The sequence below is a fragment of the Octodon degus genome, unplaced genomic scaffold (genome assembly GCF_000260255.1).
Source record: "Octodon degus isolate 3935 unplaced genomic scaffold, OctDeg1.0 scaffold00097, whole genome shotgun sequence".
NCBI lineage: Eukaryota > Metazoa > Chordata > Mammalia > Rodentia > Octodontidae > Octodon > Octodon degus.
The window spans coordinates 10,768,767-10,795,928 of NW_004524673.1; positions in this window are offsets into that span (position 1 = coordinate 10,768,767).

Consider the following 27,162-nt stretch of genomic DNA (forward strand, 5'->3'; position numbering starts at 1 on the left):
ATTCTAATCAGAAAATTAGAAACACATAAATCTAGATCCAAAGATGATAGTTTTTGGATCATGAAAGAGGTCAAAAGAAACTTTTTAAAAAATTTCTTGCTGGGCATGGTGGTGCATGCCTATAATCCCAGCAGGCGGGATACTGAGGCAGGAGGATTGCCACAAGGCCAACCTGAATTAAGTAACAAGACCCTGACTTAAAAACAACAACAAAAAAAGAAACAAAAAAATCTTGTTAACTATTCTCTGCTTTAAGATTGTTCCTTTAAAAAAATATACTACAAATGTCTAAGAAGTATTATATTTTCCATACAAATGGATGCAATGCCACAAGATGATACACAAGGAGAAAACAGGACCTAGGGAAGACAATTCAGAGGTGAATAAGTGAAGAATCTACTCAGAGTCACACCATGAGACTGAAGTTACTCTTCACAAAGAACCTGGGATGCAGAATCAAACCATAAAGCTTTCCTCTATGAATACTATGTGCAATAAACACTAAAAGATGTAAAACAGGTTCTATAATACTAAGTAGTGGCTTTAGTTATTCTTAAGAGACAAAGTAAATAGTAAGCAGGAAAAACAAATTGAAAGATCCCCTATACAACTTGAGGACTATAGTACAATGTGTATTGCACTCAGGACTTCTTCCAAATGAATACATTATAGCTGCTCTTGCTATTGGAGTGAGTGGGGAAATGGAAAGCTAGGTAAGACATGCTGCTTCACAGAGCTCTGGGCTTGCTGTCTCTAAGGCCTTTGGGCATTATGCAAGTTCAGGCACTAGTGTGCTCACTCTCAGTTAGACGCAGTTAGGACTCAACAGATTTGCCTCCTGACCCCCTCCCACCTTCCTCCCAAAAGCTACTCTTTTCCCCAAGGAATGACAAGTTGAGGGATCTTCTGGGAGTTCTCAAAATGCCCAACTATTGTATCTAGATAAATAAATACTACATCACACAATTCTTCAAGAAGAACTGGTTAAGAATCAATTCATCATCTTTCCTTCCTATAGATGCACTGTCGAGAACAGTCATTTATGGGGGCCATTGCATGCCAGGGGATCAAACATCCACATACGCTTATATCTAGTGGCAACCAGATCTATTAATCCCCCTCATATAGCCCTCCACTCAAATAATTCTCATTCAATATCTCTTTATATATTTTAGAGAAAAATATTAAATTCTTTAAAATTATTTGTGTTTAAGTTGAATATAAATTATTCCATTTGACAAGTAATGTTTAATAGTTGAACCATCTATATTAAGCTTGATTTACATTAATCTTTCCTTCTTTAGCTCCAAACAAGATTGTCCTTTGAATTTCTTTTAAAAAATTTTACAGATAATGGCAACATAACTATTTGTAAATCCCTCTTTTTTTTTTTCTAATTTTCATTTTCAACTCAAACATTTTAGTAGTGCCTCCATGGTTCCTGAGCTATGCGCTCAAGTATGTGTTAACTATATGGAATGGGATATCTAGAAGTTGTGGGCTATATTAGTGAATGATCCTTTTTGTTACTTACTTTTTTAATTTTATTCCTTTTTTCCCCTTTGTATTTCAAATGTACAGGAATGGAGAGATAAGTGTATGTGGGAGCAGAGCTATGGCTTCACTACCATTCCTAAGAAGGCTACATAAGAAAGGGAAGATAGCTCATTGTCTTTTCTTTTTTCTTTCCTTTTCTAGTCTCCTTTTACTATCATCTGTCCTTTATTTCACTGTATAAGGCATGGTAGATCAATTTCATCAAAAGATAAAATATGTGATATTTAAAGTACTGGATACAAAAATTTCATTGTTATAAAAATGTGCATGGGATAATTTCTGTTTTCTTGCATATACTTAAGCATGACCTATGGACCAGTATTTGGTCTATTTTAGAAAATGACCCGTGTGCACCTGAGAAAAATGTGTATTCAGCTGTGTTTGGGTGGAACACTCAGTATATGTCCACCGAGTCCATTTGTTTCAAGCTCTGGTTCAGTTCTGTTATTTCTTTGCTAAGTTTTTGTCTGGTTGACCTATCTTTCCGGGATAAGGGTTTGTTAAGATCTACTGTTAAGATAGTGATTTTTCATGTCCATTAAGATTTGCTTTATATAGTTGGTTGCTCCCGTGTTTGGCACATACGTATTTATGAGTGTTACCTCTTCCTCTTGAATTTTTCCCCTAACCAGTATATAGTGGCCTTCTTTATTTTGCTTGATCATTCTTGGTTTGAAGTTGAGACTGTCTGAGAATAAGATTGCTACCCATGCTTTTTTCTGAGGTACTGGAGCATATAATGTTGTGTTCCATTCTTTGACTTTCAGCCTATGAATGTCTTTATGAGTTACATGTGTTTCTTGTATACAGCATATTGTTGGATTTTGTTTCCTAATCCACTGTGCCCGTCTATTTCTCTTAATTGGTGAATTGAGATATGCGTGCAATAAGAAAGAAAAAAGATAGAAATATATAAGAAATTAAGAAAAAAAGGGCAAGCAATTGAAAAAGTGAAACAAAAAATCGGGCATTAATTGCCTCTTTCGATAGAGCAGTAGATATATATAGTACACTTGTTCAGACTATCTTGCTTACATACATAAATATATCTCTTCCCCTACTCTCTCCCTTGTCCTTCTCAACTCAGTAATTCCTTCCTTTTGAGTAGGTTCATTTCCTTTTCCCAGTATCTACTGCAGCCTTCAGATTTTATTTTCTCTTTCAGGTTTTCACACTAAGGAAATAATACTGTTTTCACATTTGGGTCTGACTTATTTCACTTAAGAGTATCGCCTCTAGTTGCATCCGTTTACCAATAAAAGTCTCAAACTCCTTACAGAATGAATAAAAGTTCATGTTCATCTCTGACAAGCAATGAACACACAGAACTTGGTCATAGGGATGTGAAAGTGCTACTTCAAGGGCATAAATCACCACTAACATGCTCTAGAAATGAGTCTTGGTGAATGGCTATTATCTGTAATCTTGTCCTCTCCTCTCATGCCTGGGAACATTACATATAAGTCCTAAGAGAAAGCAAAAGCTCTTAGAACTGAAGCTCATCATGCTGCATTCAAATTCTTCTAAGGTAACCATTCTAAAGCAAAATCAGAATTCATCTTTTTTATTAAAACAGAAATGAAAACAGAAAGCCCAAATCAAAAGGCAAACGATGCTGTTAAATCATCAGATGGACTTATAGAGGCAAAAAATGTGATAACAGCAATATTTCAAGTAAAGTATGTGTGAAAATTTAAACACTCCACTTTCAAGGTAAAACAAAATGAAGGGAGAGTGATGATCTTTATATTGAGTCAAAAAGCTTAAGCATTATCAAAAAATGTTAATTCACTTTACAATCATTAGTGAGGATAATGTATATATATTTTGCATGTGGAGTTTCAGTGAAGGGAAGCATTTCATGCAATGTAGATAGAGCAGACCCTGGAAAGGGTTATTGTAAAATGATATTCTTGTATACTTTGTAAATTAGTCCTTCATTAGATTTTTTTAATCATAGGACTAAATTTAAATTTGTTAATTTGGATAGAATCTGGCACTAGTCATGAGAAGAACACTGATTGTGGAAACTAACATAAATTGTCATTTTTGTCATGTTTGGAAAACTAGTAAATATTATGTCTAAGACACAATTGTATGATTTCTGGATTTACTTCTCAGAACTAGTGGTATGTAGTAAAACTGTTAGCATGCGTAGTTAAGAAGATAAAAAAGTCTCAAATTGATCCCGTTTTATAGATGAATAATACTCCATTGTATAAAAATACCACATCTTTTTTATCCAGTTCTCAGTTCATGTACATTGGGTTTGTTCCCAGGATGTAGTTATGACAAATTGTGTTTCTACAAACATGGGTGCATATATATCTTCGTGGCATGATGTTTTTAGTTCTTCTGAAAAAATACCCAGGATGGGGAATAGTTGGGCAAAATGGGATCTCCAGCTTTTTAAGGAGATCATTAAAAAAATTTCACTGCTATTTTATTCAGGATTGCGTTGAATAGGTATAATAATTTTGGAAGTTTGGCCATTTTTACAAATATGGTTATTCCTATGAAACAGCAAAAGGTCATAGCTTTTTAAGGAGTCTCCAAACTGATTTCCATAGTGGTTGTACTATTCTGCACTCCCAACAACAGTAGGGCAGGTTTCTTTTTCCAAACAGCCCTGTCAGCATTTGGTATTGGCTGACTTCTTGATGATAGCCAATATTTATGGGGTGAAATGCAGTCTGTGTTGTTTTAAATGGTATTTTTGAATGACCAATAATATTGAACAGTTTTTCATATATATATATATGTCATTTGTATTTACTCATCTGAAAAGTATATATTCATCTCAGATATCCATCTTTGGATTTGGTTATTGAATTGGGGGGCCTGGTTTTTAAAAATTCTTTTTATATTTTAGATAGAAGCCCTTTTTCGGAGGGACAGTTGGCTATAATTTTTTTCTCAGTTTCTGGGTTTTGTTTTTACACTGTTCAAATTTCCTTTGAAGTTCAGACTTTTCAAAAAAAAAAAAGAGAGAGATCCCAGTTATTGATTATTTGAAGTATTTCTTGTGCAGTTTAGGATTTTTTTTTTTCATGAACTCTCTACATACCTCTTTGTCTTCAAGACTTCTACCTACATTTTTCTACAGAAGATTTAGTGTTTCTGATTTAATGTTTAAATCTTTGATTAATTTTGACTAGAGTTTAGTGTATGATGATAGACATGAGTCTAAACTTAGACTTTGGCATGTAAAAAGCTAGTTTATCCAGCACCATTGATTAAAGAGGCTATCTTTCTTCCAGTTAATGTGTCTGACCCTCTTTATCAAAGATAAGGTGGCTGAGTGTATTTATAGTTGTGTCTGCATCTTCTGATCTATTCCACTGATCTTCAGTTCTGTCTTTATACCACTATGATGATGATTTCATCATAGTAGCTTTATAGTATAATTTCAGGTCAGGGATTGTGATACTTCCTGTCTTTCCTTTATTTCCCAGGATTGCTTTTGATATTCTGGGTCTCTTCTGGTTCCAGATGAATTTGATGAAAGTTTTCTTTAGCTCTGTGAGGTAAACTAATGGTATTTTATTCAGGATTGCATTGAATTGGTATAATAATTTTGGAAGTGTGGCCATTTTTACAAATTTAGTTATTCCTATGAAGCAGTGAGGAATCATTTTCATTTTCTCAAATCCTCTTCATTATCTTTTCTCAGAGTACCATCATGTTAATTGTATAAATCTTTAATTCCTTTGTGAGGCATATTCCTATGTACTTCATTTTATTAGGTGGTAGCATAAAAGGCATGATTACCCTAATTTCTCTCTTTGTGTGTTCATTATTTGTGTATCAAAATGCTACTGAATTAAGGCTTTCAGTTTTTGCCCATTTAGTATAATGATGGCTGTTGGTTTCTTATAGATGGCTTTTCAGGTTGAGATTAGATCATATATTTTAATTTTCTGTAAGGTTTTAATCAATGTTGGACTTTTGCAAAAGCTTTTTCTTCATCTATTGTGATAACCATGTGTTTTTGTTCTTGGCTTTGTTGATGTGGTACATTACCTTTATGGATATGTGTATGTTGAAACATACCTGCGTTTCTGCGATGAATCCCACTTGATCGTGGTATATAATCTTCTTGATGATTTGCTGCATACTATTTGCTAGTATTTTATTGAGGATTTTTGCATCTATATTCATTACCTGAGATTTGCCTGTAGTTGTCATTTTTAGTCAGAGCTGTCTCCTGTTTTGGAATCAGAGTAATACTTGGCTCCAAGAGTAAATTTGGGAGAATAGTTTCCCTTCCAATTTAATTCAGCTTGAGAAATTCATACGGTGAAAGCCACAGGGTGGAAAACAATACTACTTGCTCCAGGAGCTAGATAAAAACAGCGGTGGCAAGCCTGTTTGCAGACAATCTCAACTTCAAACCAAGAATGACCAAATGAAATGAAGAAGGACAGTACATACTGGTTAGGGTCAAAATACAAGAGGAAGTGGTAACAGTCATAAATATGTACATGACAAACATGGGAGCACCAAGCTATACAAGACAAATATTAATGGACATAAAAAATCTAATATTCAATGCCAAAATATGAACAGGAGACTTTAATACCCCTTATCCCAATAATATATGCCAAGCTGAAAAAAAATAGCAAAGAAGTAGCAGAACTGAAAAATACTTTGGATCAAATGGACTTAGTGGACATATACAGAGTGTTGCACCTGACCACATCTAAATACACATTCTTACCAGCTGCACGTGGAACATTTTCTAAAATAGAACACATACTAGTCCATAGGTCATGCTTACATCTATGCAAGAAAATAGAAATTATCCCATGCATATTATCTGACCACAGTGCAATGAAACTGGAAATAAATGACAAAAACGCAAAAAACCCATAAACACATAAAAATTAAATAATACTATTTCCATTGATGGTTATAACTGATATGTTCTGGCTTTTCTTAGTCAGGTCATTTTCTGGCTATAGGTTTCATACTTTTTCTCTCTTTTAATTTACTTTCTTTGTTTGATGGTTCCTTACTGGTTCTCTGGAAGCTGTGTTTATTTCTGTCTCTTTCTAAGAATATCTGTCAGTACTCTTTGTAGGGTTGGTTTGGTGGTCATGAATTCCTAAAGTTCCTTTTTTCATGAAAGGATCTCATCTCACCATTGAATTTGATATAGTTTTGTATAGTACATCAATCTGGGTCATAAGTTATTTTCTTTCAGGACTAGAAATACTTTACTCCAAGCTCTTTTTGATTTGGTGGTTTGTGATGAGAAATCTGCCATGATTCTGATGGGCTTTCCATTGTATGTGATCGTTTCTTCTCTGTAACAGCTTTTACTATACTATTATTTTGCTGAATAGCTGAAATCTTGATTATTATGTGTGTAGATGTAGATGTATTTTGATTTGGAGTTCTCTATATGCCTCATTTATTTGTGTGTGAAATTCTTATGTTTGAAAAATTTTCTACCAGTACTTTTGTAAATAGTCTTTTTATGTCATTTGTGTTGTCTCCTGCTATTTTTGACACCTATTATTCTTATTTTATTTTTCTTTGTGTCATCTCCTACATACTGAATTGTTATTTCCTGGAAGTAGGTATTGATAATCTTTTGAGTTACTCTAGAGTCTATAGAGATTTCCCCCTTTTCATTCCTTTTTGCATGAATTTGGGTTTTTAAGATGTCTTTCCTTTCATGTTCATTAGCTGCACCACTGTTTTTCATGTCAGAAAGTTTATTTTTAGTTTTATTCAAGCAGTTTTACTAGCTTTCAGTGAAATTCTTAATTGCTGGGATATTTGTTTGAATCTGCTTCATGCATTCTTTTTGTTTGTTTGTTTGTTTTTAGTAAGGAATACTTATTTTTATTACACTAGAAGTTCTGCACCATCAGTCTACATGAACACCTCCTTGGTCATCTCTAGAAATCCTTGACAATTTAAGGAAGAGCTTCCAGCACTTTGGAAAACCTGTCACAAATCCAGAATCCAGACAGTCAAACCACATAGCACCTCAGAAAAGCTTTTCCTTCCACTTCAAGAACAGATTTGCACAACAATTGTGGCTCAGAACCATTCCAAAGTATGTCCATTCAATCCAAAATTTCTGACTCATTCAGAGAGACTTGGTCTTCATCACAAGTACCATCCCTGTAGGCCATAGCTAGAGCCTAAGAAATCTAAGTGATGCTTGTCCCCAAGCCCCCAAACCTCTTCCATTACCAAATGATAGCTAGTCTGTCTCAAAACTGTACCACCTAAGAGAGCCCTTGTGAATGATGCCTGGTGGGCTTTTGGTCATGAATCTTCATACTTTTCAGGGATTCCTTTCCTTGGAGCAAAGATCTCTCCAACAGACTCCCTAGAACATTCACTGCACAGTCAATGTAGTCAAATCTGAAACCTGGTTTTCTCATGAGTGTGTAGGCTCCCTGCCATCTGTTCCTTTGTGAAATGTTCACTGTCTCTACTCCACAAACTTCACTCCATACCCCCAAGGCAAGGAGTAGCTGCAGACATCTCTCATTCCACATTGCTCTTCAATTTGTCCCTTCAAAGCCCTGTGAAAACCTGAGGCTCATGCTGTATACATCTTTTGTTCCACATCTCAGCAATGAGGGTGAAGCAGGAAGATTGCAAGTTTGAGGCCATCTTGAGTTACACAGGCAATCTTGACGCCCAACAAAACAAACATAAAAAAGCCTCATAGTCCATCAAGTCCATGTTTTCTTCTACTATTGACACCCTGTCATTTCTCTTGAGGCCCTGAACACTGGAGCACCTGGCTGTCCAGCTTCTTTTTCAAAGCCCCCCTTACCGTTGAGAACCATGTGGCTAACTATACAGCACCTGCCTCTCTGTCCACTCTACCACCTCTCCAGACTGCCTTTCATCAGGTTGAAATTCACCTATCTCCCTCTCTAAACAGTGCCCCGACATTTCCCCCTTCCACTTTTCAACACCCCTGATTCTTGGTCTCTTGAGACTTAAGGTAGATCCTGAATATTCTGCCCATACATTCCTTTCCTTCCTTCATTATTTGGCCTCAATTCCATGGCCTATCATTTAAATCCACAATATCTAATGCTCCCTCTCATTGTTCATTCTCCCAGCTCTGGCAAAATTGCCACCACCCCTCTTTATTTTAGCAGGTCTGGGCATGTGTGCTTCATGCATTCTTACTCTTTCTTTTATTGTTCATTCAGTGTTTACATCATTTTTCTATTCTCCTCTATTTTTTAATCTATGTCTTTTTTAGGTGTGCTGAGCAATTCTTTCACAATTGTTGTAATTTCTATTTGAGCCAAAAGGTTATTTCTTATCTTATTTCCTATATAACCTGATGGACTTGTTTCTTTACTTTAGTTGTTATCATTTATTATCAGTTTAGAAATTGCAGGCAGGTCTGTGACTTTCAATTTCTTGTACATCCTTGTCTTCTGGATTTATTCTGGATGGGCTGGAGAATTGAGATTGCCTTTTGCTCTGATATTTTGACATTTTTTAAGTTCCAAGTAGTCAGCCAAATTTGGTAGTGGTGGAAGGGTGGTGGGGAGTGGGTTAGTAAGGTTTCTGAAGCAGTGGGTAGCAGGGTAGGACTCACCAAGATTCTAAGTACTAGTGGGGCCAACTGGCCAATACTTAACAAAGCTTCTGTATGGGTCTCAGATGTGGGCCACATTCACCAGAATGTCATGGGCTTCCCAGAATCCTCCTATGTCTTGAAATGGTTGGGCCAGTGCCAGCACAAGCTCCACATCTGTGCACTGGGGGTCAAGGGTCAGAACTTACCAGAGTCTGAAATTGTTGGACTAGCTGCCAGGATATCACCCCATGTGCACAGGCTGGGCCCACTGATCACATCTCACCAGAGTCCTGTGGGCCACACAGAATCTTCCTAAGTTCTTGGAAGATAAGGTTTTTAGTCATTCAAACAGATTGCTCCTGGAAATAGCCTCACCTTATATATTTAATATTCAAGTTACAATAATTATTTAAACACAACTTCTGTAATTTACTATAGGATATATATCTATATCTACTTATTTAATATGATAATCAAGTTACAATAATATTATTTAAGCACAATTTCTGTAATGTACTATGAAGTATATATCTCTATCTACTTATTTGGCATGATAATCAATTGAGCATTAATAACTAAATATTCATAGAACTGGCAATATCAGAATTTGTTGAATTGAGTATTTTACAGCTCAGCATATTAATATGGCTTTACTTTTTTATTAATTTTATTGAGAAACAACAATGAGACAGTTTCAATATTGATCAGTAGGACAGTCTCAAAAACTAATAATTACATGTTGTTGTCTTCGTAATGGTTATTCATAGTACAAAATCTAAACATGATATCCTGTCTGAGCACTATTAGTACAAATATTTCTAATCATTGAATTCAGATAAAACAGCTGTATATCTATCCTAAGTATTCTGTATATACACATACAAAATGGTCCTTCATTTGTATCCCCCCTTTTTTTTGGCTCATTTGTGTCAGAGATGAGCATTCCATTGCAATTTAAATGTTGTAGATGCATGAATTCAGCAAAATAATCCAATATAGTCCAGTAGTCCATAATAGTAGTAGGTTATCTATAGCACTGGCAATGTCAGAAGTTGTTGACTTGAGTCTTTTACAGCTCAGTATATTGATATGGCTTTACTTTTGATACCTCATTTTTATACTTTTCTACTGGATGGTTAAGACCAAGACAAAACAAGACCTATATAACAAGAAATAAAACTTTTGCATCTGACACAGTCAGTCAAGTCCCCTCAAGATTTACTCTGAAACCCTGTACCACAGTTTTTGATCCTTTGTCAGTGTCTACCATGTGGATGAGTCACAGCCATGGCCTGACCAATTTGCTCTCTGTGAAAGCCTGAGAGAATGTTTTCTCTCCATGTGACTCTCCTTAGGAACACTCTAAATCATCTATCACTTTACTCTTGGGCCCCATAATCTCCTTGTTCAGAAAATTTGGGACACCACTGAGTTATAGGATGTTACTGTACGACTATTATAGACTACTAGACTATATTGAATAATTTTGTTTAATTTATGCACTTACGATATTTAAATGGCAATGGAATACCCATCTCTGACAAAACTAAACACAAAAAGGTGATATAAATGAAGGCCCATTTTGTATCTGCATGTACAAAATAGGATAGATATAGAGCTACTTTCTCAATTCAGTGGGAAGAAATATTTGTACGAATAGTGTTTGGACAGAACATCATGTCTGCACTTGTACCATGAATAGCTACTATGAAGACAACAATATGCAATGTATTAGTTATTGTAACTGTCCTACTAACCTGTTCTGAAACTTTCTATTTGTTTCTCAAAAAATTAATAAAAATAAGTAAATATTATAAAATAAAGTCAGTTAATGAAACAATGTAAAATAAAATGTACACATTTAGTTGTCATTGGAACATAATTTCCAAACTAAAATCATTTTACTTGCTTGTGTTAATTGAAACCAATTTCTAAATAACAATACTAATTAGAAAACAAACTAAGTAGATGTCTGAAATATGAACAAAAACATGGTATTTTTTACAATACAAATATGAATGCAAGGCAATTCAATCATTCTATACTTTGGGAACACCAGTTTAAAAACACAATCACCTGTTTTAACAACATATTTGAAAGTGTCAGTGCAATGAAGAAGTAATTGTTCCAGAGATCCAGGATAGTCAGACAGTTCTCAGTTAAATTCTTCCAAATCTTGCAAGTAGTTGACTCTTAACATCAAAGGTTTTATTGGATGTAATGCAGGAGAATATTTACCACTTGTAAGTGAAATCATTTTGTTAAATCCTTACCATCTCTGGAGAGCAATAAGTCTAGAGAAAAAAAAAAAGGCAAATTGTAGGGCTGGTGAGATAGCTCAGTGGAATAAGTGCCTACTTAGGAAAGCACAAGGAAGGAGGTTCAATGACTAGTAGCACATGCTGTGTTGGCCCCAGACCCAAGTGTGCTGTGCAGTCCAAGACTAGGTGTGGTGATGTGTGCCTGTCATCTTAGTGCTGAGGAGGCTGAAAACAGGAGGATCACTATGAGCCCAAGCTGCATAGTGAGAACTTATATCAAATACATTTTTTAAAAAAGATAAACTGCAAAATCATGAAAAACAGTGACTTGGAATATTCCCAAGAGATAGAGTTTCATCATTGGATATTGAAGATATTAAAAGAGAAAAATAGTGGCTAGCAATATAATACAGCTAAATTCTACTAGTAATCATTCCCAATGTCCCAGTTGATGACAATTTTCACCTATATCAGACACTTCAGATTAATGCTACTGAGGAACTGGTGCAAATGATCCCTCAAGATTTCATAGGAAGAAATTTATTTGGTGTTCTTGCCAGAAAATGATCTGGTCATTCTACTTGTAAATGTTAAAGTCTTAAAGGAAAATATAGTGTAATTGATTCAGTTCTTCACAGGAATTTGTTTATTGAAGAGAATAAAGAAACAGTATTTGTTTATTATGTCCATTTCTCAAGCATAAGAATTTGATAGTCATTAAATTATCTGCAAAGCATTCTTTCTTTTTCATTTCATTCATTGCTGAGAATGAATAGCAATGACACAGATTAAAAACTTATTAGTAAGACAGTTTCAAAAATTGATACATTGCATATTGTTGTCTTCATAGTGGTTACTCATAGTAAAAGATGCAGACATGATATCCTGTACAGAAAGACCATTAGTAGAAATCTTTCTACTCACTGAATTAAGAGAAAATAGCTGTATATCTATCCTAACTATCTTGTATATACACATACAAAATGGTCCTTCATTTGTATTCCCTTTTTTAATTTACTTTTGTCAAAGATTGGTGTTCCATTGTAACTTAAATATTGTAGGTGAGTAAATTCCACAAAATATTACAATATCTCCAGTAGTCCATGATAGTAGTGGGTTATCTGTAGAACTGGCAATGTCAGAAGTTCTTAACTTGAGCCTTTTACAATAAGGACCACTAATATTGGGTAATGATATTTTTCAGTTGACAAGATTTTTTAACTTGTAAGTTTGTATTTTAGACAGTAAGTGCAATCATTATGTCCATAGAGCTATAGCTGATATTAAATTTGGGATTTGTATTCAAGTTAGTTCCACTAAGTTCTGTCTGATCACCTCCCCTTGATGTACCTGTTTTTTTCCTTGCAGAGAACCCCAGTTACCTTTGCCACCTCTCTCAGTGAAGAAAGAAAGAGAGAGGATACTTTTATAGATCTAGATCTAGCAAAATGTTTCAGCTTACCGGGTGTAGATCTCTGAAGTATGAATTCATCCAGTTTGAGCCTGGCTTGCATCTTATTGTTATGCTCATTTTCTTCCTACTCCAGCCCTTGAAAGTTAACCTGTTGTGCCCCTCTGATAAGATGTTCTGCTCCAGGATTAGCTGGGTGCTTGTGACCCCTAGACTCTCCGCAGGGACTTCAGCTGCAGTTTCACCTCAGGCTTGCATGACAGGCCTGGGCGAGATCTGGAGGGGTCCAGCGAGCAGGACAGAAGGACTCACTCATAAGTGCTATTGGGCTGGGTTCAGAGGGTTACAGCTGTCAAAGGGGAGCATGGAAGCTCTCCCACACACTCACTGGGCCTGGGCTTGAGCTAAGTTTGGAGGGATCATAGAACACGGTGGAAGTTCTCACTCACACGCTTGGCCTGGGCTGGTTCGGGAGGGGTTCAAAGGAGTCCTGAGAACACAGCTGAAGGTCTCACTCACATGCCAGTGTTGGCCTGAGGCCAGAGGTGTCCCCAGGCATAGGGGAGCATGGAAACTCTCCCACACACTCACTGGGCCTGGGCTTGGGCTGTGTCTGGAGGCAAGTATCTTTTTTTGTATAGCTCTTAGATGACTGGAAAGTATAAGAAGGTCTTTCCTCTGTTTTTATGTGAGTTTAAAAAAGAAATGATTTGTGATTATCAAAATGTATTGATATTTAGTCCTTGGCACAAAAAACATAAAATAAATCTCCCCTAAAATGCAATTCAATCAAAAATACAGTAAAAATAGAAAAAATGTATTGATATTAGGCTTTTTATCTGTTCCCATATATAGATTTCTTTTTCTCTAAGAAATTTGTAACAATTCCACAACTTATTTTTATTTTCAGGCAGGTTAGTAGGACACATACAATTTGGAGAAAAATGAATTCTATGGAAATAAACAACAAATGATATACTTCTGGTTATTATTTTTATGAGTCTCATGCACAGGTTTAGGAATATAATGATTAAAAATGTCATGTTCACTATAACCAACAATATCTGTTGCATATAATCTTTCTATTAAATTTATAACACTGTCTAGTGTACATTAAGTGCCTTAAGGATTTTGTACACATTTGAATTCTCGCAATAGTTCTATAAGGATTTTTTATGCATGCAGATAAGGCAAACAATAAAGAAGATAAGTAACTGTAATAAAAAACAGGTTTGTTTGGGCATTTTTGGAATTTATTGTGCCCTGAGCACTGTCCTAAGTATCTCACATATATTATCCTGTCTAGTCACCACAACACAGGTAAGGATATAAATAATATGCTTATTAGCAAAAAGAACATTATGTGTGGCATGATGGACATCCAGAGAGATCTGGTTCAATACAAATACCATTACAGCATCTTCTTTAAAAGTTGACATTTAAAATTAGTATTAATATTTAAAACCATCTTTAATAGAAGTATTTAACCAAAATCCAATCAAACAAACAAAACTTTCATAAGTACTTTTTAAAGTTCTGAAAATTTTGAAAAGTAATTTTAAAAATATAGTTCATAAAATAGGGGTTATTGTGCATAGAATTTTATAAAACTGAAGCAATTTGAAAATAGTTTGTAACTAGATTTGGTAGCTTGGATTTTATGAATTTGTAATATTATTTTCAGTCCTGATGGATTTTTTCTTAAAACGTAGCCAGTTCCTTTACTTTTCAGAAATTTATTTTTCTTTTTCTTTTTTTATTTTTTGGTGGTACTGGGGATCGAACTCAGGCCCTTGCGCTTGCCAGGGAAGGGCTTATTCCACTAGGCCATCTCCCCGGCTCAGAAATTTCTAATGTTAAGATTTTAGCAAGATATATTCAGTTCAATTTTTAAACAATGATATAATGCTAAAGCATTTTAAATGTTTATGTGTAAAGATGAAAATGTTTGATGATATCCATTTCATAATGAACAAAATTCTTGGTATTTAAAGAAACCATGCATAATCAAAGAAAATTACACTGATATTGACTAATGTACATATTTTGCTTTGTACTTAAATTCCCACATTATATGTTAACCCAGTAGACATATGTTAGCTTAATTTTGCATATATTTCTGAAGGAAATTCTATATTTTCACTTCTAAAAAAGTAAAATAAACTCTAAAGATATTAAAATTTTAGGAGTATCACTTCATTTAAATAATCATAGAAACAAAAATCATAAGAAAAAGTTAAAATTTTTAAAACCTTATTCATGAAGAAGTATTACAGAAAGCATACAAATAATGTAGAAGGAAATATATTTTATATAATGTCATAAAAAAATACTCCAGGGGGCTGGGGAAATGGCTCAGTGAAATAAGCACTTCCCTGGCAAGCACAAGGGCCTGAGTTCAATCCCCAGTTCCACCAAATATAAATAAATATATATATATATATTTTAAATATATATATTCCATTAGTAGTTCAACCACAAAGTGAATCTAAAATTGAAACCATGTTATACTTAACATTTATATTTGTTAATAAAATAGCAGCTTTCAGTTTACAAGTAACATGGCTAATATTTGTCTGTCAATATATTATTAATAAGCATATAAAATAAATGAAACTTATTTGACAGTATATAGTTTTCATTTATTAGCAAAATTCACCTCAAACTTCTTATAAACATTTACTACCAGTTAATAATAATTCCCATTTACTTTCACAAAATTTCAACTTACTTGCCAGACTGTATTCATACCCTTTAAAATCCATGTGTTATGAATAAATTTTTTCACTTCAAAAGAAAACTTGGAGCCAGTGAGATGTTCTCATTCACTTGATCATTAGAGATTCCAAATTGCTGCCATGTATAGTACAGACTCTTTTCAAGTCCTTTCTTTCATGGCACAAAAATTTACAAATCATGGAAAGATTTCTTTATTTGAAAAATGGGCAGGGACACAATGTTTCTATCGGTTTGGAGAGCTAACAGGATTATAACATGTTTGCTTTTAAACACCACTTGTTTTAGCATTTCTTAACAGTATGGTTTAATGTTAAAAATGTATAGGTTTTAACTTCTTGACAATTATAATTTTTATGTTCAAGGTAAAGTGTTAAGTGTTCTAGAGTACAAGTTGAAAAAATACATAAACAGCATAATTTACATCCTTGAAACACAGGAGTTATTTTTGCATTTACATTAAAAACCCTACAATGTAAAATAATTTGAGTAGTGTCATGGTTTGGAGTTTTGCAAAGGGAAACAATTTAGTACAGGGCACATATATAATTATTTTCTAATAGCCACCTAATCAATCATATAGCAAGAGTATGCAGAAAATCTGTCCACATTTTGCAGACTAAAGAATCCAGCTGAGGGCTTGAATCCCAAAATAATGTCCTTCATGAGTCCAGGGAAAAATCTAGAACCCATAACATTGTCTCCCACAAGTCAAACTGGAGAACTAGAGCCTACAACAATGTCCCATGCAGGCCTATTTCATGGATTTGCACTGGGAAGGCTCAAAAGTCAGTCATGGAAGCTAGAAAGTCTGTGCCAGCAGGATGAAGGATCTGAGCGAGCAGCCTGAGGGATCTGACCTGGAGCCAGGAAACAACACTCAAAATAAGAACTGAGCTCCCCCCAAAAATACCACAGCCATCCTCAGCAACAGTGAGGTCCCAAGATCCTCTGATGAGGAGATAAGCTGAGTTCTGATTAGGAAAACCAATCTGACAAGCTTCCTCGTCGAGGGGCTGGGCAGTGCTCCAGCCACTGGGTCCTCTGCTAGAGCCAGGAAGTGATGTTCAGGGCAAGGACCAGACCTCTCTCAAAGTGAACCATAGCCGTTATCAATGAGAATAAATCTTAAGTTGGTCCTCCGACATGAACAGCTAAGTTCATCAGGAAAGTCAGCATGACAAGGTCTCCAGTAGAATAACTGAAGTGAACCATCAGATTTGAACAGCTCACCAGTAGCTTTCAAATAGCTTCCCTAGCAGCCTCACAACAGCTTCTCTGGTTCTGTTTCTTATGCGGTTGGCAACAATCCTCAGGTGTGTCTTCCATACCCAGAAACATGCTAGTTCAATTCAGCTGGGTGTAGAAAGCTGACTACCAAGTGGCAATCCACCACAAGTACATTATGCTGAGAACTTGAGAGCCCCACATGCAGATAGATATTTTAATAACATAATAATAATTATCTCTTGGAGTTACCAACTATCAGATAATGTGCAAGACATTATGCTTAAACTAGTTTTAAGTGTTTTAACAAATATTGATGATTTACACAAAAAAGCATCTGGAAACACATTAGCTGCAACATTAGGAACAATTTATAGACAAATTAATTGATTCTTAACTCAAATAACAGAAAACTGTTGTGGATTGCCAAAAACATTGACAGTTTTCAACTCTGATTTGCCCCAGTTATTAGAACTCTGTTTCCCTAAAGGTATTCACTAGAGCCCCTGACAAGCAAACAAAACATATACTTGGTGTCTGAGTTCATTTCCTCCTTCTTTTTCTTCATTGCTTCCAGTGGTGCTCATCTATGATTATGGAAGTGGCATTGGAAATAAAAATGTCAAGAAGTCTACAGTTGTTTTGTTCCTACTATGGTCAAAATAGCTGTATCGAAAAGAGTTACTGCCTGCTAAGGAAGATCATCCAGTTATCATTATACCAGAAGACAGGTATTTTGTTTGGTCCTTTTTTACTTTACATATTTTTTATTTACTTATTTTGGCAGAGCCTGGAATTGAACTCAGCCCCTTGCACTTGCCAGGCAAGCATGTATTCTGCTGAGCTATCTCCCTGACCCCATATTTTTTAAAAAATATTTTAAAGAGAGAACACTAATTGATCAGACATTAGAAATATCATACATTTAGAACAAGATGAGAGGTATTCAACCATGAAGAAGAAAAAAAGAAAAAAAATTAAAATTTATTGAAAGTAAGCATTAATGTTCAATTATTTGATCAATTTTGCATGCCTATATCTATTAATCTGAATAGATCTGATGACAAAAATATGTAATATAACAACTACTTTTAAATTTTTATTCCTGTTTTAAAACTATGTACCATTTGTACTGTTGCTTGTTACTCAGCTTTTGTCTGCCATTTGTTTTCGTTGGTTTTTTCTGTTTTGTTTTTACTCTTTAAAATAAAATTTAAAAATTGGAGAAAAAAATGTAAACTTCACATTTTAGTTAATAAAAAACAGAAAAGAGGTATTGTTTCTCATGGCTTCAAGACACCTGCTTGTCTCTGTTAACAAGCCCACCTGTATCGCTGCATTGCATGTATTGTCTGTGAATTAATCCTCCTTTTTCAGCTCTGAGAAAACCCTGTCCCACAAAGTTCCCTATCTTCCCTTCCTCATTGCTATGGTTTGTGACTAGTTGTCCTCCCAAAAGCCTCCCATAGTCATTGGGGTAGGCAGGCTTTTAGAGTTTGTGAATTCATGATCCGATGCTGGCATTATGGATGTGAGTGCTACACCCCACCCTGGGCAGGTGTAGCCTGAACACAATATGGGAAGGGGAGAGAGGTTTACTAGCTGCCTCTCCTTTTTCTGTTTTGCTGCTTTCCGCCACCATGAATGGCTGCCCTTGATATGTGCCTCTGTGCCTTAGAGCCAGCTGAGTACAGATTGAAAACTCCACCAAATGTGAGCTAAATAAACCTTACCTTGCTTAATATTGGGTGTCTGATATTTTGTCCCAACAATGAGAGAACAACAACTAAGACACTCATTCTCATCTACTCCATACATGATAACTAAAAGTACTTTATGTCATATAGGACTGAGTCCCAATTCTGAGGACTCAAATATTGAACTATAAAGCACACTCCAACTTTTATTCCACTTCCTTTGCTTTTTCTTCATGACCATTCAGCCCTTATTTAGAGACACGCTGAACATGAAACTGACCTGCTCAAGGCCCAAGGGAAAATTAGCTTTATTTTTAATATTAGCCTATTTTTATACATTTGTAAAACACATAAATTGAACTTATGTGCACTCAAAAATTTTCCTGACATAACAATTAACAGCATTCTTGTAGCCTACATTAGATGAGGCTGAACCAAAAGAAAACAGGATACTTTCCTCTTAGTACTGATAATAGTTGTACTAAGTTTATAGAAATCTCCTGTTGGATACTTGCTCTATTTTGCAATGTTAAGTATTCTTTTTTTTGGAATTTATTTATTTATTTTTTATTTTATTTTATTGGGAAACAAATAGCAATGAGACAGTTTCAAAACTGATTAATAGGACAGTTTTAATAATTAATATATGTACATTGTTATCTTCTTAGTGGTTATCCATAGTACAAGATGCAGACAGGATATCCTGTCCAAACACTATTAGTACAAATCTTTCTTCTCATTGAATTAAGCAAAAGTAGCTACATATTTATCTTAACTATTCTGTATATACAGACACGAAATGGTCCTTCCTTTGGATCCCCTTTTTTTGTTTAGTCCTGTCAGAGATGGGCATTCCATTGGTATCTAAATACTATACGTGCATGAGCATTCTTCATTTGTTGGCTTTTCACAGAAGTTTTGTAAATCAAGTATTAATAGTATTATATGCTGTATCATGTCTCTCTTTAACTCAATTTCCCCATAAATTCAATGAGTATTATAATAACATCTACTCATAGGTTTGTGCTATCAAAAGAGATAGTACCTATGATAATGTCTTAACCATTCTATTTTCTGAAAAAAAGATCCTAAAAATAAAACTTAAACAAAACTGATTTTCAAAAATTGTTTTGAAATGCGTCACTATTCTGACCATTCAGTGACTTATTATCCATGACCTAATTAATTCTTTAGATTGGCCTTGCTTTACCTCATAGCACTCATCTACAGCACATTTCTGCATATCAGAAGTTTCACTCAACTTTTCAGAACCTTCATTTTTTGTTACTTCCCTACACATTTCTTGAAATTTCATCTGATTTAGATGTATTTTTTCCTTTTTTCTAAAGCCAGTATGCAACACCTTCACTAAGAACTTATTCTGAGGCACACAGTTCTGAATTAAATTTCTGTTCACTCATTTAATATCCCTGGAAATCTTAGAAGTTACTCCACTATTTACTTTCTTTTTTTTATAGATGAAGGTGTAAATTATTCCTACCATATTTTCCACAGATCACACAGTGAATAAATGGTAGTTCTAGGAGTCAGTTCCAACCAGTCGTTACTAGACTCCACTGTCAACACTACCATTTCTTTCTTCCAGAATACAAGCCACGTCTTAGTAGTCCCACAAATAGTTCCTTATCAGGGCTTACTACTGTGCTAAACTTATTTTTTGAGACAGGATTTTGCTTTGTAATTCAGGCTGACCCTGAGCTGATGAAGTAGGCCAGGCTAAGCTCAAACCCATGGCCATTTCCCTGCTCTAACCCCCAAGTGTTGAGGTTATAGGTCTTTGATATCATGAACTGCAATGCTAAACTTACTTTTATTTTCCTCGGAATTATTACACCTAGTATTTTTCAGATATTTTATTTTATAATGTACTGTACTTTCAGACTGTTTTTCTGGAGGTCAGAGAGAAGATATAAAACATACATTTAGCATTGCACTTGAGGAAATACAACTTTACAGAAAAGAGAGTAAAGAGTTCATATTTTAATACTGTGAAGGGTGTGACAGTTCTACTATAATTATAGTCATAGCCTAGTGCAGACATGGGACAGGGTAAGGAGGGGGCCTGTCACAGTGTCTTCTGAGTGTTTCTAGCAGCAAAGCAAATATGGTCTGGAAGGCCATCTGGGGCTCCCTGAAGAGCCCAATACTGAGCTGAGATGTGAATGATGAGTAGGTTTTATGTGAGTAATGAGAAAAGAGAATGATATTCATGGAAGAGCCAAAGAAATACAAAAGTAGTCTTCAGATACCAAAAAATCCAGACTTTGGGACATCTACAAAAACCAACAAGGAATTAAAACACTTGCTTAGGCAAATGCAGTAGCAGGGTACAATTCCCAGCATGCTGTGCCAGCCCCATCTCTGGGGCGTGCTGAGATGGCAATTGAGACTGGGTGTGGTAGTGCATGCCTATTATCTGATCACTTGGGAGGCTGAACATGGGCAGATCACTACAAATCCAATTTATGTAGTGAAAACCTACATAAAGAGACCCTGTAGACCCTTACTAAAAAATACAAAACACAACAACAACCCAAAAAGGAAAAGTTACTCTGGGAAATGAGAAGGGTACATGACTGTTTTTGGCATTCATCCTTAAAACAAGAGACCACAAAGAATGTTTTCACTATGGAATGACATGGCAGTGTTTTCTTTGTCATTGTGGAAACTAGAGTGATGAGATGGTGTGTGAAAATACTCTTTCTATGACTTGGTGCAAAAGTTGTTTATTATCCATGAGATCAATAAAGGTTGTGGAGCCAGGGATGTATGGCAACAGACCAAATGGGTTACAGTTTAAATTCATGAAATTAAATTATGGAATTGATTTCCTACTATAAGTAAATACATGGAAATAACATATAATTTGCACTTGGGATATAGCTCAGAGGCACAGTGCCTACCTGACAAACATGTGGTCATGAGTTTGATTACTAGTATCAAAAAATACAATTGGTGGGTGAAATACATCTTGTTTCTGTTGGAGATATAATAAGAATAACTTACAGGTATCAAGACTACAGTATGTGCCATATTTCAATCTAAACCATTGACAGATTAAATTGTTAAACTCATTTAATTTTCTCAATGACTATATGAAGTGGTTTATTAGCTAAAATAGTGTGAGGCTCTTTTACAAGACACCAAGTTAAATTCAGACAACTAAAAAATTAGTTTCTCAGGGCAACAAGATAGCTCAGTGGACTAAAGCAACTGCTTAGGCAAGCTTAGGCAAGCGCAGGGACCACAGTTCAATCCCTAGCAAATGTGCCCTGCCAGACCCACCCCGAGGACAGGCTGAGCCAGCCAGAGTCAGGGCATGGTGGTGCATGCCTGTAATCCCAGTGCTGAGAAGGCTGAAAGCAGGAAGATCACTAGGAGTCCAGGCTGTGCAGTGAGACCCTGTAACAAACAAATACATTTAAAAAAATCAATCTCTCCTCGATATAGAAGTCTGGTACCTTATATGGCTAAAGGCTATCACACCATCCTACTCCAGAAGGTCATCCAAACATTTGTGTTTCTTCAGTCTATGACTCTGCTGTTCCACATGTCAGTGCTCTCTGATAAAACTGTATGGGAACCACATCTATACTGTTAAAATTTTTATAAATAGCATCTTTAAAAAATTAAAAGAAATAGGCAAAATTAACCTAATGGTATATTGAGCTTAACCTAATGTATCCTAAGCATTATATTTTAAATAAGAATTGCAACTAGTTTATGATGCTAAATTTCATTAGAAATATACAGCCCATATCTAAGTATAAGAAAAATATTGGTTACAAATAAGTAGATGCATGATTCAAATAGACTTAAAAGTTTAATGAAAATTACAAAGACCATATAGAAATTACTTAAAGATAAAACTAAATACTAATTTCATCAGTCATCTCAGTCATTTCAGGGTCCAGTAAGTCACATGGGCTGATGTTCATTCTATTGGATAGAACAGACCAAGAGTATTTCTTTCATCATTTTTTCCCCTCAAATCTAGAACATTATGTATTTGAATTCTAAACCAAAGAATGCGGGAGTATCAAGAAAATGCAATTTGTCTACTACAAAAAGCAAGTGACTTGGATAGATATGATGATCTTTTGGTAGACAGAGGTCTTCATTTTAACACTTTGTATAGAGTAGAGAGAAAAAAAGCAAAGGAAAAGATGTTTATGGTTACTAACACAAAGACAAAGAAAAAAAAATCTATGTTCATGTATTACAAATATACCACTATTTTCCTTAGAAGAAAATAGAAATACAAAAGGTTATGTGCCTTATCCACATGTATATATTTATTAAATAGAAGAATTGAAAGAAAAAATTTTAACTATCATATAAAAGATGCATTTAATTTCAACATCCTGTTATTCAACTTAAAAATGTAGCTACAGCTGTTATATAATACTTTGAGGTTTTCTTTTTTTTAAATTTTAGCTGTATTAATACTTTGGCCCTGAGAATCTCTGAACTTTGAAGATAGGAAAAATTATCATTTGATTTTTATACATTTCATGGTACCCAGTAGTCAAATTTTACACATCAATGTGGTGATTTGTCACACCATAAAATCCAGAGAACTAAGCTAGGCCAAATTGTTAGGCTTTCCCATGCTTTCTGATTATTTGGATTCTGATGCAAGATAAATGTGAAAATAGAATAAATAAATAAATTTTTGAAATATAAAGATAGTTCAACTGAAAAAAACACCCCAAAACCATTTTCACCTGCTTTTTTTCTGATAATAGACTTCAACTATTTTTATGTCAGTGATATCAACTGCGAGAGTTTCTTTTCATCTGTGAGAAATTGTTTTTAACAATACAGTGAAGGAGGATACTCTAAATACATACACACAAGGAGAACAAAACTCCATCTTTGTGGGTCTATCTGGTTGTCACAAGGATGTGACTCATCTTTCATTTCACCTTCATTTTACCACAGGCATTTTCAGGCTTTTTGCTCATCTATATTTTTAAATTATTTATTTATTTATTTGTTTATTTATTTATTTATTTGGTACTGGGTCTCACTACACTATTCATACTCTCAGAGATTCTTCTGTCTCACCCTCCTCAGCACTGGATTACAGACATGCACCACCACACCCAGTTTCAGTGGCCAGCAAGACATACCTGGGCTTTCCAAACCATCAGGGCATGTGGTACCAAGGATCAAACCCTGGTCCTTGCACTTGTCAGGCAAGTGCTTACACTACTGAGCTACCTCCGCAGCCCATGTTCATCCATGTTGAAAGTGGAAAAAATCATACTCATATTGTATAATGAAAACTATACTGCTCTTTGTGATTTGGAGGGAATTAGATATATGATGTATTTTTACTTGATTGATCTCTAGGTTCGGAAAAAGTTTTGCTTTTTTTATGAATTTAGAGTAGGGTCTACAGGGTGTTCAGGGTCTTACTACATATATAAGACTCATAGTGATTCTCCTGTTTTCAGTCTCCCAAGTGCTGGGATTACAGGCGTGCGCCACCAGGCCCAGTCTCAGTATCCCTTCCAGTGTGCCCCAAAGGCAGGGCTGGCATGGCAGGCAGGGGATAGAACCCTTTTATCCTGCATCTGTCTAAGCAGGTGCTTTAATCTGTGAAGCTATCTGGTTGGCACTTACTTTGTTCTTTTTAAATAATATTCACATTATTTATACATATAATATAAACCAAAAAGAAACAGAAACTATTTTCCACAAAACTTAGGGAATTTGTACTAAAAAGTAACTGTGTCATCAAACAATTGTTAGATGAAGATTTGACCCCACAGCAGGAACTAGATCTTCCAAACTTAATCTCTTCATTTTGCTGAGACAACATAAAATATTAATTATATTGTCCCACTGAATCAATTTCTAATTAAACTCTAACTAATCATGTCAATATTCTAAATTCAGGAAACATGCTTCTACTTTGAACAAAAAATATTAGTATAAAAGCATTATTAATAAGTAAAAATAAAAAAATCAATACTGATTATCTAATTTCAGTGTTAATGATTTCAATCATCTAGGTTAATTAAAGCTTTTCTAAATGGCTTTTACATAAAAGGAACTAAACTGCCATTCATATCTCTATCTTTCATTGTTGATATATTTCTTTCCTCAGAAGTAGCCGTATGTTTGCTGAGTAGATAGCTCAGCCATCTAATCACCTGCCTGGAAGGTACAAGGACCTGGGTTCAATCCCTGGTACCTCATGCCACATGTGGCCCCTCAGTGAACCAGTTACCAAAATGGCATGGTGGTGCTCTGGTATAACCCTAGTGTTGGGTAGGCTGAGACAGAAGGATCAATTCAAGTCTGATCTGCATAGAGAGACCCTGCACCAACTAAATAAATAAACAAAAGAGAAGTTGACATGTTTTTTCAAAGCTTATATTTTAAAAAATTATTTTGACATTTGGGCTAACAGAGATCAATAACTCTATGTTGAATTACATTACTTTTGTGTAAACAGGTTTGAATCAAAACCAAAGCACATGTGACAGTTAACCAGCAGCAGCTTGGGGAAATCAAATTCTCAAGTGATTCCACTCATGTTGGAGCAGAAAATGACCTGCCAGCTATTATAATTTGGTTGCCCAGGTGACAGTTCCTTTTTCAGATCTGGTTGCTTCTGTCTGTTAGAAGCAAGAAGCTGGTTAATATGATGCATAATGTAAAAATCAATCAAAGATAGCCAGGTACTCTACCTCTGTACCTCCATATGCCTTTAAGCATTTTTATAAGGATTGGTTCCTTTCCAGTGTCTGTCCATTGTTAAGTAAATCTACCTCAAAATCCTGGGTGTCATTTCCATATTTCTGCTTGTCATCGCATCTGGTGTGTTGGCTGGGAAGACCAACCTTGCTGACTTCTTTAGTCACTGGTCATGGCCCTTACAGAGCAAGGACCTCTCCAGATCCTGACAAAATGGCATGTCTTCATGATTTCTCAAGCCCCTTGGAGTCTGAAGGAGGACTTCTAGTTCCCCATTTGATCATTTCCCATCATACCCAAAAGGCAGGTGGATTCAGTCTGATCATCAGATAAGGTAAGACACCTGGAGGCTTCACAGTTAGTTTGTCAGTCTTGCTCAAGTCAAGCAGAAAGGGAGTTTGATCAACTCCCATTATTCAGGACCACCCTCAAGGGCAGAAGCCTGGAATATATAACCTCTGAGTGTCCGCTGAATGAATGTGTAAGTGAATGGAACAAATAGCGTAAACAATGGGCAGCATATGCGTACAAAGAGGTGAAAGTATTGATCTTGGTGGCTGACTTTGTCCTCATCTGCAGTCCAGTGGTGACTGACATATGGCATAATAGAGGCCTTGCACCATCCTTAGCTAAGTTGTGCTTAAGTCTCAGTGAGGGTCATGGCCAGGCTGCTATCTGAATGGTCTCTTTCTGAGGGGCACCTGCTCTTTGTCTATTGTGCCATCACTCGAGGGTACACAACATGCACATAAGTAGTCAGAGGTGGGAACTAATTGGTCAAAACTCAGAGTCTCTAAGTGAAAGTAAAGGGCATTTTCTGAGATTCCAGAGTTAAAAATGAAGCCAAACCATTCAAAAAGGAAAAGAATGATCCATTTTTCTTAAGAATTCTGTTATGGCACCCTTGTTGGCCACCACAGTTGCTGCCAACACCTATAGCTTTACTTCTTGCTCCTGACCCAACTACTTTAAGTCAATTGAACTGGTTAGAGTGGGCCATGGCCCACATTCAGCTACAGAAGCCCTCCCTGCAGAGGCTTCTGCTTCCTGTCTTAGTTAGATGGTGTCATCCAACATCCACCTGAGATGAGCAATTCCTCCTGAGTTCCAAATTTGACAATAAAAGTTGGACCGTCAGCCCAGACAAATGGGATGCCATGGCTTTTATGGACATTAAAAAAATAAATGCTCATTCCAAATAAAAGAAAAGTACTTTCAAAATCTTCAACCTCAATTAGATGGCAATTCTTTCATTGTTCTGATGGGTTCATTCTAGGTCAGACTGGGCTCCCATCTTCCTAATAGACAATAGCCTTCAAAAAGTCCCCTCTGTTGAAAAGGTTACCATCACCAGGGCACCTGAGACTCTTGCCTCTTTCCCCTTCTTCCAGGCACAGATTTGTATCTGAGGAAGGCAGCTCATCAAACATAAATTCATGGTACTAAGCCAGTCAGTCTCCTCTCATTTAACCCTGAACTTTTCCTTAGAGAAAGATGATGCCTATGTCAGCCTAAAACAGATAACCATTACCCTGAAATTTTGGAAACTCTCCTCCCAGGGGTAAAAGCCAGACTCACCCCTGGGCTTGTGACACCTATCCCATCGCTGTCAGACAATCTCCTATGTCATGGAAAGTGCACTCCTCTCCCAGTAAGCCATGCCAAAAACAACACAGGCATCACCCTGCAATCCGTGGTTTTCAACCCATTCACTCTTCTTGGACTGCTCCAGTTTACTTGCACTCAATTGCCACAGAGGTTTGGGAATCCTCCCACTATTTTCAGTGAGGCCCTAGCAACATATTTGGCCAAGTTCCAATCCCCTTCTCTCCAGGATAGCCTGTTTAAATGTCCCTTCCAGTTCTATCACAGTCCACACAGAAAGAAAAAAGTAAAGCTTAAAAATACCACAAAATGTTTATAGACTATAAAACTGCTAAAATACCTCTCCTGCCTGTAAAGCCACTT